This window comes from Apis mellifera, linkage group LG10 (genome assembly GCF_003254395.2).
Source record: "Apis mellifera strain DH4 linkage group LG10, Amel_HAv3.1, whole genome shotgun sequence".
NCBI lineage: Eukaryota > Metazoa > Arthropoda > Insecta > Hymenoptera > Apidae > Apis > Apis mellifera.
In genome coordinates this window covers 2,034,394-2,040,717 of record NC_037647.1, presented here as the reverse complement: position 1 = coordinate 2,040,717, position 6,324 = coordinate 2,034,394, and the positions used below count along the sequence as shown (strand labels likewise).

The 6,324-nt window shown below is 33.7% G+C and overlaps 1 protein-coding gene across 1 annotated transcript in view; it reads right to left on the bottom strand.

The window, feature by feature from the left end:
- Positions 1 to 840: 840 nt before the first annotated feature.
- Positions 841 to 6,324, bottom strand: part of LOC724765 (protein embryonic gonad) — a 66,913-nt gene continuing 61,429 nt past the window's right edge. Inside the window, exons 4-6 of the transcript XR_003305384.1 lie at positions 2,488 to 2,627; positions 1,415 to 1,485; positions 841 to 931 (exon numbers count right to left, since the gene is read on the bottom strand). The gene's annotated coding sequence lies outside the window, so the exon portion shown is untranslated. The remainder of the gene's footprint in view (positions 932 to 1,414; positions 1,486 to 2,487; positions 2,628 to 6,324) is intronic.

Below are 6,324 nucleotides of genomic sequence, written 5' to 3'. Positions count from 1 at the left end.
AATCGTAGCAAGGACTGTAATTGCGCAAAAAGTCAAAGATTTATTACTAAAATTAAAGCCATAATAAAATAGTTAAAGTGGTAATTTATCTAGAATTATTATTTTGCTTGTATTCTAAAAAAGGAAAAATCTCGTAAAAACCTCTTTCAAGATTTATTTGATGATGTATCTTTTCGAAATAATACAGACTTATAATAGTCTTAAAGACGCTTTAAAACGCAACAATAATTTCAATTTGTGGATATCTTAATTATTTCTATTATTAAACAAAAAGAAAAAAAAGACTCTTAAACAGATATATTTAAAGAGAGATTCAAAATTTTATAAATAATTTTTCCAAATTAAATCAAGTTATATGCAATATAACTGATTTATATCTAGAAAAACATTCGAAGGAATTAACGCGTTAATTTTTCCTTCTCCTTTAATGTTATTTCTCAACGAATAAAACAATTTTTTATCGGCAGAACAAGCACAAGTTTCACAATATCCAATTCCTCTTCAAAAGTCTCCTTCTTCTTCTGCTCTAAAACCTGAAGGCTTTATCCCCGTATCTTTCCTCTCCGTTCACCCTCGAGAGAGACCGACTCCCACGCGGCATCCTCATTTCCTGAACATCACGTTCGCGCATCGCTCTTAAATTCCCTCACCTCCTACACAGAGTCGATCAGCGTTGGTCATCTCTGATCTCTGAAACAACCTCGCGTCAGCTCGCGGTTTCCCAGACCGAGTGCCTCGCGTTATTTTCAACACCGACACTACAAAACACTTTCCCCTATGAACTAATCGATTAAGAATCGGCACAATCGGACGATTATTTACAGCAATGATGCATCTATAAATCGACCTTTTTTTTTTTTTTTCTTTTTCTTTTTCCTTCCATCCATCGTTGATTCACTGATTATGAAGATTCATCGAGATACGAGAGATCCTGTGGAAGATGGATATCTTCGATCAGTACATACACCTTTCCAAGTATATTTATTTTTTAAAGAGAAATAAATTTTTCTTCGACTTGTTTATGTCTCTTTTCTGTCAATAAAGAGACATATACACAGGAATATATGAGAATAGAAAAGTAAGTAGGTTTTTTTTAAACCAAAATCGAATGAGTTATCGATGAATATAATCTAAAATTTAAAATATTAGTATTTGTAATTGTATTTAAATATATAAAGGAAATATTTATTTAAATGTTATTCCTTTTAGATAATTTATACAAGAAACTTTACTTCGATCGATATAAATGAGAAAAATTTATCTTGTTTTTATAATTATACGAACTTTATTCCTACGCTTATTTTTATTTCTTCTTTTGATATACCAATGATGAAAAATGACGATTTTCTTTAACTAATATATTACGTTTATATTTATAATTGTTTGCTACAAGATGAGCACGATAGATTCTTACATTTGTATCTTCGAAACGAATCATCATCATCGGTTGGAGAACTGCAATTAGACTTTCTTTCTTCGATTCTACTATAAAAAAAAAGAAAAAAGATACAAAATCATGATTATAGACTGCTACCGATTGTATATGCATAATTTTAAAATCAGACGATTCTAATAATAGTTAAAGGTGAACAGAGGGAAGCAACCCACGGTCATTGGTGAACGGGATGAAAAGGAGAAAAAGGAAAAAATCGGCGAGAAGAGGGGAAAAGCTATCGATAACATCTTGAAATAGAATAGGATGGCCGATTCACGGTGTTCGATCACGAAGCAATGCGAAAAAAAGCAGCTCGGGCAGATAAAGATCGGGAAAAGCGATCGATCCCGGGCTGAATCGGCGCGTGGCCTTGAGCATCCATGTTGTGCGGAGTAAATGGCATGGCGGATGAAAAAAGTTGAGTGCAAAAGACCAAGGATGTTAAAGAAAGTATGAAAATAAAGTCTGACGATGCATCGTATCGATTCGAAAATGAAGTTCATGAACCGATGAATTTTTCAAGTGTTTTCGTTTTTTATTTTTATCTTATTCTGAGTGCAAATATTATGTATTATTTATAATCTCGGACTCGATATAAATAAAATGTTTATTCATATAATTGAAACGAAATGAGAATCGAAAATAACTTTTTTCATTTCTTATTTCTCAGACACTGAAAAAAATAATAAATCGAGTTTTTTTGCGTTATGTCATATGTAGATTGCGAATAAATTTATTAGCGATTTAAATAAGAAACCTAAAAATCTAAAAAAAAAGAAAAAAGAATACGTATCATATGCAAAAATGTAAAATATTTAGAACGAATATATATAATTTTAATACATTATATTGTAATGATATTAAAATGATATAAATTGAAAGATTTATTTGTATGAATTTGTATGAATTAATATTAAAATATAAAATTGAAATTTTTCTTCAATATTCGTTCATAATTGAAAGTTTAGTTTGCAATAATAATACGTTTAACTAATTTTAATCTCTAATTCGCGATGGAATTATATTTGTTTTGGACTCAGTTTATTAGATACCAAGTTTTTGCGCATTTCATATTTCTTGTCGATCATTCATTGGAATATGATTGATCGTTTGACGCATTATACATGGCAGAACCTTGAACTTGGATCGCCAATAGTCTTTATCCATCTTGAAGCGAGTTTTTTCATCCAGTCTGGAACAATCGTTATCAGGTTTAAATATCAAATATCATATAACTTCCCGTGCATAATTTATGATATTGAGGAAGATGATCTAAATTATTGATCGATAAAAAATTTTACCAATAGCGTATCAAAACTTCATTAATATTAATATTTGGAAACTTTATATGATTAATTGATATGGAAAATTATCAAGAGTATGCATTGAAATGCATGCAACTCACTGAACGAGATGCTCGATCATTCTACTAACCTTTTGTCACAGGATATCAAGTTCAAGACACAATTTAACAATCTGTTTTCAGCAAAGATTGTTAACAATTCGATCAATATTCTATTAAGATTAATTAAAAGTTAATCAAAAATCTTTTAAAATTTATTGCGATCATTCCTTAACAATCTTTGTTGTTCAGAATCTCGATCTCACTGAATGATCCACGAATCTAACAACTAAATTTTTGTAACATTTCCAATTAAATTTGTTCTTAAAATATCTAGATATCGAAATCTATCCATCGTAAGTATTTCACTTTTTCTCACTAGATAAAAACTCACTAAAATATCTCAAATTAATCAACTGAATAAAAATTTACACGAATTCACGCTCGTTCAGAAATTACTGCTTCTAGAAAACCACTTTACCCGACTATCTTTCATAACAGACTAGCTACTTTTGTTGCGTATATTTACTTTTGACGCGTTTCTAAGGAATCTTACTTCTAATAAGAATTTGTTTTCAAAACGTAAATGGAAACGTAAATCATTAGGATGTGCGTTTATATTCGATTATAACACCATAAATACCATGTATTATATTACAACTTTGGTTTTTGCGACATAAGTTGTAAATATAATATAGAATATGAAATGTATGAAGTAAATATTCATTTTTAACTCTTATATATATATAAATTTATCTATTTCACAAGAGCTACTTGATAAATATAATCTCAAGGAATATTTTCCAAAAGAAGTATGAAATTTTTATTCATTTTTGAAACTAAAAAATAAAGAAAACAATTAATTATTTTACAAATCCATTACCAATTAATACTTCCATACATTTCAATGTATATTCCGCTTATTTTTAGAAATATTAAACAAAAATTTACACGAAAGTGAAATAATTTCGAGAAAAATTTTACGAGATTATTAATTTCTGATGTTCTCTCTCGAAATTTATTCGTTGCTAACGATGAATTATTAAATAATAACATCTTTAATAAGCAAAAATTTTTCTTCCACGAATTTTTCCCAAAAATAATTTCCATTTCCATCCCTTTCAAACGTCAAACTCTCGATTATCCCCCTCCTCTCTAACCTGACCTAACCTAAACGCCACAAAATGCACACTGAAAGAAGAACGATCGGACGATTAAATGGTTCCGCGACGAGGAATTCTCGTGCGATCGTAACGGAGAGTGGATGTCGTCAGTGAACGATCGAAGAGAAGAGACGAGGAGGATGGTGTGTGTGTCACGGTGTGTGCGGCGCAACATTGCAGCGTGTAACGGTCACTGGAGACGCGCGTGTTCCCCTGGACCATTCTAATATCAAGGACTCCGAGACACACGGGCCGCCGAGACGGAAGAAGGGTGGGGGCGGTTCGAGCAAATGCAATCGACCCTTGACCCGGCACGCTGAAACCTGGAGGATATCTGACTCATGACGCGCTCAGGCGTCCTATCGTGGCGGCGCGTCATCGCGCGTATCCCTCCCCGTCTTCGCGGCAATCTCGCGGGGGGATCCAGGCCTCGTTAATCCTGATCCGCCTAATAATGCTTACCTAACCGGAAGAAGTCTCCAAGTAAAATAAATTTTGATCCCTTGGATGAATGGGGAAAAAAGAATTATATAATAATAGTAGACGTAATTCGAGAAATTAATTTAAAAGATGTATGGAATTTGAAGAAATATAGAAATGTATAAAAATTTAGAATCTAAAATATAAGAATCTCGAATAGTCGAAATTCTCTGAATAATTTTATAAAAGGAAAAATGGATCGTTTCTTATTTTTGGTATTTATTTTTCTACTTTTCTCCCCAATAAATAAAAGTTGAAAGAGCCGTAAGAAAATGATATTCACACGTGGTTTCACAAAGCGTGCAAAACGTGGGGATGATCGTTCTACGTGATCCTCGATCGTAATTGTACACGGGACATGATTATCGGCCGATCGGAATAATAATTGTAATCATGGTTGATGGATAATGACTACGAGAGCCACGGCCAGAGAAGCTCGGATGCCAGAGGTGACACACACGGTACACGTGACACACGAGTCGTCCACACCTAGTATGCACGTCGAAATAAAATATCGTGTAACAAACGCGGGAAGAAAAGCGGGATAATCGCGTAAACGAGTAATGCGCATCCTTTATTCTTTCTTACAACCAAGTATTATTTGCGTCTGGAATATTTGATGAATCTATCCTAGCAGCTCGTTTCGATATACGTTCGTTTGAACGTAATATCATGGATGTTGCTCGACTTCGTTCCCGACCTTTATGAATCTTGTTTCATTACAAATGTAGCCGTGAGATGGATCGACTATAATAATGATTCGTTTAACTATACTACGGCCTTCGTCTGGATTCGTATTGACATTTAATATTTTATGATGTGAATAAAACTCGTGTGCATTTTATAACACGATACAACGCAATCTGATTTTTGAAAATCCGTATCTCTTCCTTGGAAAATTACCATTCGTTAATTTTCAAATTTTGATTCTCGATCGATTTAAAAAAATATACGCTCGTTCTTTCTTTCGTCAACTTCTCTCAATAACTGGATATGTAAATTTTATTAATTCTTAACGATTATCAAATGAAAATTACGAAAAAACATCTCTTGATTGATGATTAAAATTAGATTGTACCTGGGACAGGTGTCTAGAGGTTAGGTGTCGTTTCAGCACGAGAGAATCCCGGGAACTGGGAGAGCGACCCTGAGTTTTCGATGCTATCTCGGCCGATCCTCGATCGAAGGACATCTCGATTGACCGAGTTGGAAAACAATGCACCGCGGAGGACGAGGGATGCCGGTGGAGGAGATCGGTTTATTGCAAATTATCCTGACCTGGTGTAATTGCCAGGCGAAACGACGATGCTTCTGATAGGCAAAGGGGCCACGGTGTCGTTCACGATCATCGTTGGCCGAGTATCGAACGGTACAGAGACGATTATGGAAACGTCTTCTTGCTGAGAACGCGAACGCGAACCTTGTTGACTCAAGCTTTTAAGACTGATGAGACTCCTCTTGGAAATTACTCGACTTGCCTTCTCTGGAACGGAGAATGAAAATAAGATTGTGCGATGTGATCATTTTTGATTAATCGATTAGTGGATTTTTATTCCAACAAGAGATCTGCGCCAATTATTTGATATGAAAATAACAACGGACATGATTCAATCGAAAGTTTAAAGCATAAAATGCTTCTTAAACTACATTAATCATTTTCAAGAAAAATTATTACGAAGTAAGCAAATCCATTTATTTAATTAATTTCTTTGAAGGAAGGGAAAAAAAAGTTCTGCAAGAAGTAATAAACACAATTTTTATATATATATATATATGCTAATGAAGAATCGTAAACGCGCGTAATTGGAGAAAATTAAGATCAAATGGGAACTCGAGATGTACGAGGAGGTCGGTTCAAAGATTATGCCCTACAAGGACCTCTCGGCTCGCGGGTTCAAACCGCT